This window comes from Euphorbia lathyris, chromosome 6 (genome assembly GCF_963576675.1).
Source record: "Euphorbia lathyris chromosome 6, ddEupLath1.1, whole genome shotgun sequence".
Taxonomy (NCBI): domain Eukaryota; kingdom Viridiplantae; phylum Streptophyta; class Magnoliopsida; order Malpighiales; family Euphorbiaceae; genus Euphorbia; species Euphorbia lathyris.
This window is the reverse complement of record NC_088915.1, coordinates 89,613,015-89,626,414: the sequence shown is the minus strand read 5'-3', so window position 1 is coordinate 89,626,414 and position 13,400 is coordinate 89,613,015.

The following is a 13,400-nucleotide window of genomic DNA, read 5'->3' as shown; positions in this document are numbered from 1 at the left end:
TATTATTGGTTAGGATTAATTGCCTAAATTTAAGTGAATATTATTGACAGATGAAAATATTTGATTGGTTATTTAGCCATTTGGTCATGAGATTTTGATAGAAGGAAATAAATGAGGAGACTTTATGTTGTTATGTTGGCGTTTATGCTTAATTATGATAATTGTTTGGTTTCATGTGTGTTTTCAATGTGACCTGGGATGGGGGTTACATTTTTTTTTAGTGAATTAAGGTTTCAGATTTAGTTTTGAGATTTTTCTGAATACCTTACGGATCTTCTCATATTCTTTTTTTCTGGTTTTGTTTTAGTTTAGGGTGATGAGAAGGGTAAGAAGATGAAATGGAATAGATATTTATTTAATCATTTTATAAGATTTTTTCTCTTAAATTGACTTTTTTTTACCGTCATTCTGCTCTCATTTTCTGGTAGCCTGCTGGTAATTCGATGACTGCAATTTATTTTGCCGTTTAAGTTTTGTATTCCAGATTCAGATTTCAGAATAGGACTAAACATCAGATTTGGTTTAGATAACTAAACTATTTACAAGAATTATGGCATCTTTCAAATCAATTTTGATTTAGTTTTGTCAATGTGTACATCTCTAGAGTCAAAAATATAGATTAAGCCTGAATTTTTAAATTTCCGACTGCTTGGAGTCGGAAAAAGTCTCGCATGACGTTCACTGCACCTGAATGTGAAGAGCGGGGCATTTTTCTACAGCTTTTAGAGCATTTTTACTGATCAAATAAAAGGATGATTTTGTAATTTTGCAAAAAAAACTCCCAAACCACTAAAATAAAAAATTCAAATATAATTTTTTTGTTAAGGTGATTCTAGATTCAGATATCACAAAGATTCTCTTAATAGAATAGCGAATTGGATGAAAAAAGGAATTTTTTTTTTCATTATCGTTGTATCCTTTTTCTTGTTCTTTACCGTTTTCATTACGATTTCTAGTTAATGTTTTCCATCTGGGTTTCTAGTGGCGGATCCTGGATTTCATATTTAGTCCTATGAGATCGGGTTAATTTTGTAGAGTCCAGTCCGTTAGGGTTGGGTAAATTTTTTTAACTTCCAACATGATAAAATTGTTTCATTTAAGTGTGTTGACTAAAAAATTAAAAGTGTCTAACGTGAAACGTTTAGACATATTTAATTTTATATAAGTTTAACGCTAGTTTCCTAAATTAAAACCCCTAAACAAAGTATTTTATTTTTTATTAATTGAATATTTACATTGACATTTTAATTATTAGAAAAAATTAAAAATTAATTAATAGGAAAAAGGATAATTAAATTAGATAATAATATTAATATTTTAATTTATAAAAATAATATAATTAGATAAAAATAATGATGAAAAAAATAATAAATTTAATATTTACATTTTGATTTAAAGGAGATTCAAAGGAAAAAAATATAATAAGATAAAAACAAAATTTGATTTAAGGGAAAAAATTATAATAAGATAAAATTATAATGGGATAAACACGTTTAAGGGAAAAAATCATAATGGAAAAAAACAAAAAGAATTGACGCACATTGTGTCATCTTAATTTTGTCATCTTAATTTTGTGTTACATATTCATGCCTATATTATAAATACTAATTTAATTTGTTTGGGGGCTACTCGGAACTGAAGCACTGTTCCTCAGGGGTGGTGCTGGAGACTGGAGGGGCTCCAGCCCCTCGAGTTTCGGGTTGTCTTCGCACCTGTTCATTTTCATGAACCATATTGTAATATGTTACTGATTAGGGATGTAAACGGATAGAGGAGGTATTACTTTCCCATCCACGGGAAATTTTGTCTTCCAATCCCATTATCTGTTTCATCATGCATTTTTTTTTATATAAACAACGATTTTATTCTATTTGTTCAGTTGTGTTCACATGGACCCTGATGACCACGTAAATTTGGTCATTCACCGTTAGATCTAGGCGGATTAAAATTTTAAGGTGGAGATTCAAAACATCATAAGGTTTATATTTAATCCGCCTAGATCCAACGGTGAATGACCAAATTTACGTAGTCATTAGGGTCCATGTGAACGCAACTGATTTCTTCTTTTATCTTCTATAACTTTGATATAAATTAAAAACTTGAAAAAATCACGAAAACCATATATTAAAAAAATTGTTAAGTGAAAAATTAGTCATGAAATTTGTGGGTATCCTTATGAGGGCATATCAGGGGCGGATGTGGAAAGTTCATTAGGTGTGGATGCTCTATTCTCATCCCTGAAACATAAAAATAGGTAGGATGAGGGTTGTCGGATATTAATATGGAGTCGACCTTTAACTATCTATTCGAGCTTTTAGTTTAATCGGTTCCATGATATGGTATCAGAGTCTCTAGGACCAAACGGTCAAGGGTTCAATCAGTTCCATGACAAACGTATTGACTCTGATCATTGTCAAATATTGAAATTTGAAATTATAACAGTGGATAGAATTATCTTAATAATACAATATTTTTTTCTATTATTTTGTGTTGAGTTATAATATTTACTCATTATCAGGGGCGGAGATAGCCCCGAGCTTGGGGTCTCGAGCCCCTAGTCTCTGGCACCACCTCTAAGGAGCAATGGTTCAGTTTCGAGTAGCCCCCCAAGATAATTAAATTGCTGTTTATAATATATTTCTTCTTGTTTTTTCTTTTCAAGTATCCAATTCTTCAGCTCCCCGCCACCATTATTGTCGCTGCTCAACTTCCGATCTAGCTTTCTGATCAGTTTTACTTAGAAGATGAAGAAGGAAGTTTGTCTGATACAGATCGGTTTTGGGACGTGTTAGTTTTAATCGTAAACTAACAAAGATGTTCTTCTCTAGCTAAACTAGAAGGAGTGAATCCCGGGTTTCATGGACTAAATCCATAGGAATAGTGAAATCCCCATTGTTGAAGGTGAAAACCTTAACAAGCTTCTTTAAGAAGTTTTAATATTGATTGATAAAAAGTTAAAGCATTACAAAGAGAAAGAGATGAATTTATATCATCTCAAAAACCCTAATTGCCAAATTACATAAAGGGCAAATTACATAACTAAGTAAAACATAAAGATAAGGGGTAAATGGGTTAATTAACAAGGGATGGCATGGATGGTAAATAGGGAGTGGCATGGTTGTAATAAGGGAGTGGCAAACGTGTAAATAAGGAATGACAGGATTGTAAATAAGGAGGAAGCTGGAGTAAGGAGCAAGTTCCTTAAGCTGAAGGCACGCGGGGCGTGCCTAATTCTACGCGGGGCGTGCCTTGGCTGCTGAACTCTTCTCTGGATCATTTCTTCTTACACGCGGAGCGTGTTTTAAGTCTACGCGGAGCGTGCCCGATCCAAGCCCTGCGTAGATGACCTCCTGGACTTCTCTTTGTATCAAACCCTTAAGTACGCGGAGCGTGTAATAACCCACGCGGAGCGTGCCCCATATATTGTGTGGCACAGTTTGGCCTCCTTGCTCGCTTGTTGCTCGTGCTAGATTCTTCCTCCGACTTCCCTCATCCGGACCCGATCCTAGGGAAAGATGCCCCGCATCATACACTCTCTCTTAAAAAGAACTTGACCCCAAGTTGCTTGCCACATATTGATGAGACGTGTTCGTTGTGAATGGACCAAAGCCCTCAAATCGAACCAAGGTGTTGTTCGAGATGAATTCAAGAAGTCCACTCCACATATTGTCGGATTCACCTTCTCCTCATGAGCCTTTCCCCATATCTCCACAAGTGCCTCACCCCGGACTTTATTTTCCGTGGTACTCATCTCCTAATCTCCACCAATCTCGGATGCTCTACCAACATCGAATGGTATGTCTTGGCGAAGCTTATCAAACCACTTCCCCATAACTGCTTGGGTGATCTTCCAACGTCCCTCATTTGGTTGCACGGACCACCCCTGGATCCTCTTGATCTCCCCATCACGAACTTGAGGAGTCAACACAATCTTCTTCCGCTCTTGGCCTACCTCAAATGGAAGGTCCCGACGACATGTATCAACCCAATTAGGCTCAATCCCACATATGCTCTTCAAAACCCCAATATGGCTTTGAGTCGAATATGCCCGGACCTCAATGTACCTCACGCCATCAACCCGGATGCTAGACTCAACTTTCACTTGCTCATAGCCGACCTCGAATGTCATGTATCGGTGCCATATATCAACCCAAATTGGAGCGATCCCTTGAGTACTGATAGCGCGACGCCTAGTGGTAGAATTTTCACGATGAAATGTATATATTATGAGTGCGGACTCTATATCTATGGATGTGATCTTTATAAATTGCTCTTAACTCTACTAGACGCTACGACTACTTAGGGGCAAGTGTACCCCGTCGTATCAAGTAAAAATCCGGTTAAGACCGGGTATCGAATCCACGGGATTTATAACTGCAAGTATTAGACGACTCGGTTTTATACGTTATCTAAGCGGTGAATACTTTGAGTTGGTGTGAGACACAACTACAAACTACTCCTAACCTATTGGTGACACAGATTTATGTAATGGAAAACTCCACGGAGTGATATGGGTGACGATAAGTTATAAATATAATATGCAATAACTCCGAATATATTCGGTTGACGATTTACTCTTGCAAAGACGACTACGTGTAGTTCGACCGACCCGTGAAGTACTTAGACTACGTGGTTCCTAGTCAAGGCGTGTCTAATGCTGGGGATCAGAAACTAGGGCCCGTAAGTTCCGTGGCTTGTCAATTCCTACGGTTTTCGGTTTGTCACGTCCGGTAAGTCAACACATATATGAATCCCTAAAGGTAGCCCGAATGGCGTCGGAAATCGCGTTCCCCTACACAATAATCAATTAAGAGTATCAAAACAAACAATAAACATCAACACGTATATAGAACGGAAATTGCAAATCATATATTATAAATATGGAAAGCGTAAATGTGGAATACAACCAAGCCTAGTACATAGGAAGAGTGCAAGCTAATTAGAAAGTAAAGAGGGAAGAATCGGCCCTCGGAACGAGCTAACCGGACTCAAGGCCGTCTCTTAGGTCTTAGAGGTGGAACTCTCGAGCTTGGTGAATGGAGGTGGAACGGAACTTCGACGGAACGCCGGAATGAACGAACAAGCTCTCGAGGTGGGAGAGTTTTGCTACAAAATCTGAATCTAAAACTAAAATAACAAGAATTCTATCAAAAGAAGTAAAATGTAGCTATGTACAAGGTTTCAAGAGATGTCTAAATGAGTGCTAGTCACTCTTATTTATACATCAAGCTAGGGGTAGGATTGTAACTTCACAAGGTACAAGTATGGAGCAACATTATTTGGTGCAGAAAACCCATGATACGCCCCGCGTACGGTGGTCTACGCCCCGCGTAAGTGCCCATTCCGTCAGAAATCTCCTGCATGTGGACCAATTCTATGTCTTGTTGTCTCAAACACGCCCTGCGTAGCTGAAGTACGCCCCGCGTAAATGAGTTTCTGAGATTTTATCATTGAGGAATTGCCTGGTACGCCCCGCGTATATGGTGGTACGCCCCGCGTATGGAGAGTTGACTCCGGGAGACAATGCAGTCTGACTTTCAGGATTAGGCCAATTATTTCCGACATGTGTCATACGCCCCGCGTAGGGTGTCATACGCCCCGCGTATGCTGAGTCAATTCCACATGGTGTCTGCGGATAGGCAATTATTTCTGACACCATGTTTTACGCCCCGCGTATATGATGATACGCCCCGCGTAAAGGATGATACGCCCCGCGTATTTGAGTAGATTTTTGCTCCTTGCTCGTACCTGAAATACAAATCTTAAGAGCCGAGTTAGCTTGAAGTTTTTATTTCCTAAACTAATCAAAAACACGGAAAATTAACTGAAGGTACGAAATTTATTCTTATTTCTTTATTTTATCAAAACGCTTTATTTTTGTAATTAAACTTATTTATTTCTTCTAAAATTAAACCGTAAATCACGCTAAAAGATAGGGACGAAATGCCCCTATCAAACCTGCCCGGACTTTAAAGTTTTACTTGTCCTCAAGTAAAAGAAATCGAAAGACAAGGGATTGAGATAATTGAGAAACAAACCGAAGGTTGCTTTTACCAAGTGCGTGATTTCAAAGTTACGGTTTTATGCAAAGGTTTCGATAGGTACCTACGCAAAAAATTGAGTACAAAAACTTATTTGAGACCTCCATGATCAAGTTTAATAGGCAATATTAACGGGAGTTGATCATCTTTTGAGAACTCGGTAGTACCTCACCAAGGGATTTCGCTCTTACGCTCAATTTTTGGTGGGTCGGTGTTTTCGCACTTTTCTTTGTGCTTACTCGAAATCATGTTGAATTTGCATTTTTATCCGGGTTTTTCCTCCTATGTTAAGGTTAAGGTAATATTAAAAACGAACCCGGAGGGGGGTTGTAATGTGGGTGGCTTTTTAGTGGTTAGCTTAAAGAAACTCGAGTTCAAAATACCATTTTGTGATTGCACCGTGTTTTGTTTTGGCCTTAGCGAATTTTACAACATATACTTCAATTGCTCGGGTGGAGCTTGAGAATGCCTTTTCATCTTTATTGTTTCCTTTGTTTCGATAGAGGCACAAAAATGACTTTTGAAAGTTTATGGTGCTCATTTGTTGAGGCCGAAGTTTAATTTAGGTGATATTGGTGCAATTTGATTTTGTCGGTATTTGAAAAAAAAAGGGTTAAATGTTACAAGGGTGTTAGCAAAGAAGTTGGTTAATAGGCTCGAGGGGGTTTCCTATGGGTTAATGAAAACGAGAAAAATAATTTAAGAAAAATTAGACTAAGTGGGTTCATTTTATCATCTATTGCCTTTTTTACCAAAAATAAGTGTACTTAACCCGGTATTAGATGCAAATTCTATGAGTCGAGTGAAGTCAAAGCCCTCGAAAAGTTGTGAAAGAAAATGGAGTTCTCGTATGAACTCCTTTAGGCTCAAAAATTACCTCACAAAGATTCGGGTTTAAACTGTGTACTTTCAAGTTCTCGTCAAATTTTCAACTATCCCGTTTTTATTGCCTTTTTGAAATTCATTATGGAGATGACATGTGGGTTAAGACTCAATGCTTTTGTTTAGTACCAACCTAGGCTTTGCATAAATTCCCTAACTTCAAAACCAAGACTAAAATTTCTCAACTAAACCATTCCTTTATGTTCCGATGCTTTTATTTTTAACGACAAATAACAGAACTTTTATCAATTTCTGAAGGAGGTAGTGTGTCGGAATAAATTTAAGAGTCAATAAATTAGTTTAATTATTTTGTTGTTTATTTAATTTTTTATTTTTGTTTTTGTTAGTGCAAACCAAACTAAAAGTGCGGGGTTGCACGTCCCTCCGCGTTATTAAAATGACGCCTATTCCAAAGGCATCGCAAAAAGAAAACAAAACAAAAACAAAAATAAAGAATGAGCTGAAAAAGGGACCCTTAAGGTCAGATCCTACGCGAGGCGTATCCCTGGGGGCGCCCCGCGTAGAAGAGGCTTTTTAAGTGCACCGGGGCCAGAGACTCAGATACGCGGGGCGCACGTAGAGGGACGCCCCGCGTGTTCTGAGCTCTGAGCCATCTTATTATGGAAAAGGTGGAGCACGCGGGGCGTAACAGGGATACGCCCCGCGTGAATGTTATTAACTCACGCTAAAACAGAAATAACAAGCATGGTGCGCGGGGTGTATAGGTGTGTATGCCCCGCGTGGCTTATTCTCCTTTGAATAAAGTGGGATTTTTTTTTATATTTTTTTTATTATTTTAAAAGAAATGACATGCGGAAAATAAAAGTTGGGAAAGAAAACTCCCTTATTCGAGCTTGGGTTGCCTCCCAAGAAGCGCTACGTTATAGTCGGTGAGCTCGACTTAGCATTTCCTCCTAGGTGTATGCTTCCATTCGCGTTAGAAATGCAAATTCTTGAATAAACAATCCGTACCTACAAAACGGATTGTTAGCTTCAAAAGAATTTAACAAAAACCAAAAACTATATTTATAGAAATTATTGAAGAGTTTCGTTTGCTCCCTTTTTGACTCCTTTGGTAGTTCAAAAAGAGTGAAATATTCCGAGGTAGAAGGAACCTCAAACTCTTCTAGCTTTGGATTTATTTCCATGGGCCCGCACACAACCGGCTTATCGATTAGGATTTCCGGCTCCTCGCAGTTGAGACATCCTACATGACTTGGGGACTCCTCTTGAGAGGGCTCAATTAACTCGACCCCTACAACTTGACCACCCGGATTGGCGTTTCGAATTGATTCGTCCGCGGTTGAATCAATACGAGATGTCAATCTAGTGATTTGATTTCCCAAATCCCTGCAATATGCCTCATTGTTAGATAATCTTACTTGAATATCTTTAAGGATAGAGATTACCACATCAAATTGCGAGGGAGATTGTTGGTGCGAACATTCGTCATCCATGAGATCGTCCCATAGATGACAATGTTGAGCGATTTCCGCAAGTGCACGGTTTCGCTTGTAGTAATAAAAATATCGATCCCACAGGGATACGTTTTTTAACGAAAAACTTATTTTTGAATTTATTAATTTCGAACTTGTTAGATTTATTATTAATTGTAAATGAAAAGTGAAATTTGTCTAATTGAATTTAGGAAAAATAATTGTTTAATTGAGTTTATGAACTTTGAATACTTGAAAAATGCTGGAATAAGATTTTATATTTAGAATAAATCGATTGTTAGAAAGATCTTCTGATTTAAGGATGAATTTTACAAAACAGGAACATTTAGAACTTTTTAGAAAAACAATGAATGTATTCATTTGCATTAAGCAAAGAAAACAACTTAAACTTTGTATCAATTATGATGATGAAATAAATGACGGAACCTCTAATTAATTGGCTTTGAACGCGACAAAACCATTCCGGGATAGTTGCCCTTACTCAAATTAAAACTCTTTCGAGATGATAATTTGCCTAAGTGTTCAACAAAGTTTCCTTGTAATGATTTTGAATTCAACTGCGTATTAATGAAAACACCAGCCTCACTTATATTGGATTGGTTACCATAAGTGCTGCATAACGATTTGTCGAATAGAACGGACTTTATTAGATGAAATATAAATTGATACAAGTTTACAGAGAACATGGAGCATCGAGTTCTTCGAGGGCGTGCAAGTGAACGGCTTGATCGGTTCCTTTCCTTGGGTTTCCTTAGAGGTTGTCAGGCTCAGGGGCGAACACTCTACCCAATCTTCTCGCTGTAACTTCGTAATAGGGATTCGGTCGGCCACTACCATGATGCAAACTAAAACTGGAACAATGTCTAAACGCTACTGAGTTGTAATTAAACTATAAACAATATGTGTACCTCATCTTGTTTTGTACAAAATCTAATTTCTAACTCTCGAAATGTTTTTACTTAGAACTTAGACATAAGTTCTACGCTCTGATTCTATATCTATATTATAACATTTCATTTCATTTTTTCTCAACATCAACTCTTTATTTATAGATGTTGAAGGGTTGTGTTTGAAGTGATGTATCTGTTGGTTAAGAGTCGTGTCCGTTGTGAAAGGACGTCTTTATCCACTTGAACGAACGCGTTTCTTGGATTTCAGCATGTGTTAAATGCTTTTGGCAAAATTTCTACACTTACCGAGGATAGGAATCCTCGGCCGTGAATGACGTAGCATTAAGTTGAACGTTGGACGAAGGGGAGAAATGGCTAAACCACGCGTGTCGCGGCCGCGGGTTGAGGATTTCACTGTCGCGGCACGGTGAGTTTTCTCACTTCTTTGCTTTCGTTCGTGTCCTCGACTTGGTGCTTTCGATTTACGTCGTCTTTGACTCCTTTGGTAGGGTTTTTCTTCTGTTTTTGATCCTTTTTCGTTCCTATTTGGATTTTACCAAATATTTAGGTACCTTGCAAAAAAGAAAGATATTCGAGAGTAAAAGTAATCTAAACAGATATAAACAACATAAATTTGTAATAAAAATGATGTAAATATTAATGATATTTTAGGTATATTTTGGGCTTAACAAATCTCCACACTTAATCTTTTGCTAGTCCCGAGCAAAATTTCACTGAATTTATTCCTTAACTAATCTCTTTATGAAAATAAAACATATATCTTTGTTTTTACCTTTTAAATTAGTTAAGCCGAAAAGACTAACTTCGCATGGCAAATTTATACGCAAAATATCAAACTAACTTAGTATAAATATGATATATCATTCATCTTGTATTTCAATGTTTAAATTGAAGTATTCGGGACGATGTAAGCACGCATGTTATTGAGTCTTTCATCTCAAGGCATTTCAAAGCACCAAATTTCCTTTCCCAAACTTGAATTATTATATATGAGTATTAAGTTTAATTTATTTGCTTAGTTACGCCCGTGATAAGGGTGGTCTCGATCGTAACTTTATATGCATTTGTTTGTGTTCGCTTAAGAGGTACCGACCATGCCATGGGTGGACGCAATCGTTACTTTAAACTTTAAACACGCTTAATTTTTTCTTATTTAAACGTTCCTTCCATACCTCGATTGTGATAAGGGTGGTCGCAACTGTGGCCAAAAGTACGCTTTACTTTTTATTTCTTCCCTTTCATACCTCGATTGTGATAAGGTTGGTCGCAATCGTGGCCAAAAGTTAAGAATATGATTATGAATTATAAATTGTAAATTAGGAAAAAGAAAATTAGCACATTCATCCTATATTGACTTAAAATTCAACATGTATTATGGCTATAGTTTCCTTAAAAACTTCAATTGGTGTTAATGTAAGACAAAATCAAAACCGAGCTAAAAATTGTTAGTTCAATTTAATGCCTATAAACCTAATTGAAAATTTAAAATAAGATTTATTGTATCATGAATTTCATGATTTGAAATAGAGATTGAAAATAAAGAATTTATTACTTAAATACATTTACTCGAGACAATTTTTTACTTAAAATCGTGTCGAAGATTTGTGAAAAATATTTTGAAAAATATTACCCGTATAGAAATATTTATTTCTATCGATAATGATAACCTAAAAATAATCATAAAAGAAATTTAACTTATGATTATTTGATAAATGTAAAAATGATATTTCATAAAAAATGTTAAGTTTTTTTTTTTTTTAGTACATAAAGGTCAGTTTCTTGGACGACACTACTGAACGTGCGACCGAACAGACTGTGACTCAGAAATTTATGCAAATATAGCATAGAGTTGGAATAAAAAGACTTATTATAGGCAAGTTTAGGGTTGAAAGGCCAGATGCCGGTGAGCATTCGCCAAATATCAGTGGATGTCATGTCTCTTCCATGATGACGTTTGGTAGTATCCTTCAAGGGAAAACCAAACCAAGCATGCAATTCAGGATATCCAAAAGTGAAAGTTTTGCCATCCCGACGAAAACTAAGACGCACCCGACGTTTGTTAACAAAACGAACCGTACAGAAGAACTCTAATATCCAGTCTCCAATTATAGGAAACTTCATATCAACAAATCTGGTCCATCCTAAACGTTCCATGTATCGACTCATATCATCTTTAATTCCCAACTGATCGTTAAGAAAGTCATCCATGTATAGCATTCCTACAAAGAATGTGTATCGAAGCTTCAAGAAGCGCCTTCCCTCATCATGATTGAAGATAGGAAAGTTACATCCATAGCGCTCGGATATATCAATACGTTTATTGCGTGAAGCAACCACTTTCTTAGGATGAGTGTTTGTGGAAGTCATGGTGTTTGGAATGAGTAAGGAAGAAAGGTTCTGAACTTAATTTCTGGGTAGAGGAAATTGGAAGAAAATCAGAGAATTGTTCTGACAGAGATGAAAAAGAAAGTGACAGAAAACTGAACCTCTAGAACCTATTTATAAAATCCTAGGATGAAAAAGAGGTGTTGTTTTGAAGTGAAAAGGCATGAAATCAGACCTCTTAAAAATGAATAAACTCAATTTTTCGTTTCTGAAGAGTTGTGTCTGCTGGAGATGAAGAACACAGGTCTGATTTCTGCAGAAATTCAGCGTGTCGCGACCGAGGATTCTGACCCGCGGTCGTGACACGCTGATTTCCTTACGGAAATCAGGCGTCAAAAACCCCTAATCTCTGATCCTCGACCGAGAATCCCTATCCTCGGTAAGTTCAGAAATTTTTCCTGTCTAATTGAAATCTATTGAAGTCAGAATTCTCAACTGAGAATCCCAAATCCTCTGTAAGTCCAGAAATTTTCCTAGCTAACCAGATTTACCCAAATTCTCAACTGAGAATTCTAAATTCTCTATAAGTTCAGAAAATTTCTCACCTTCTTAAGAATTCTAAATATATGAATTCTCAACTGAGAATTTCAAATTCTCAACTGAGAATCACAAAATTTCTTCTCATTCACATTAAATTCCTAAAAATTAATTAAAATCATGACTTGAATATATATTTTTTATATATCTAAATTTCTAACATAAAATGATATAATCAAAAACAAAAATAAAAATAAAAATAAATAAATAAATAAATAACTATGTGTAGAAAAACGAAATGATTTATATGTCAGGAAATCTTGTTACGAAATTAGTTCCTATTTCGGAAATATTTTCGTAATAAATTTTACATCGATTACCATTAACTTTGAAACGATTACCGTTGGTTTCCTTAAGTTCTAAAGAACCATAGTCGAATGTTTTGACGACTAAATACGGTCTGGTCCATCTGGACTTAAGTTTTCCTGGAAATATACGAAGCCGTGAATTAAATAACAGCACCTTATCTCCAACATTAAAGTGTTTGACTTTGATCTTGGCATCGTGCCATTTTTTCACTTTTTCTTTATAAATCCTCGCATTCTCATACGATAGATGTCGTAACTCATCTAACTCATTCAAATTGAGCAAACGTTTCTTTCCTGCTTGTTGTAAATCGAAATTAAGTTTTCTAATAGCCCAATAGGCTTTATGTTCTAATTCTACTGGTAAATGACATGCTTTTCCATACACTAAACGATATGGAGTCATTCCTATTGGTGACTTAAATGCAGTACGGTATGCCCATAGCGCATTATTGAGTTTTTGTGATCAATCTTTTCTTGATGACGAAACAGTTTTCTCTAGAATCCATTTGAGTTCTCTATTTGAGATCTCCGCCTGACCATTAGACTGAGGATGGTATGGCGTTGACACGCGGTGGCGTACTCCATACCTTTTCATAAGCATATCAAAATTTCGATTTATGAAATGGGTACTGCCATCGCTAACAACGAATCTAGGACAACCAAATCTACAAAATATATCGTCAAGAAAATTAACAACTACTTTAGAATCATTCGTAGGGGTTGCAATTGCTTCAACCCACTTCGAAACATAATCAACGGCTACTAATATGTAAGTTTTACCATTGGAAGGCGGAAAAGGTCCCATGAAATCAATTCCCCACATGTCGAAAATTTCCAATATGTTTTTGAGGGGCATCTCATCTTTCCTTCCTAAATTTC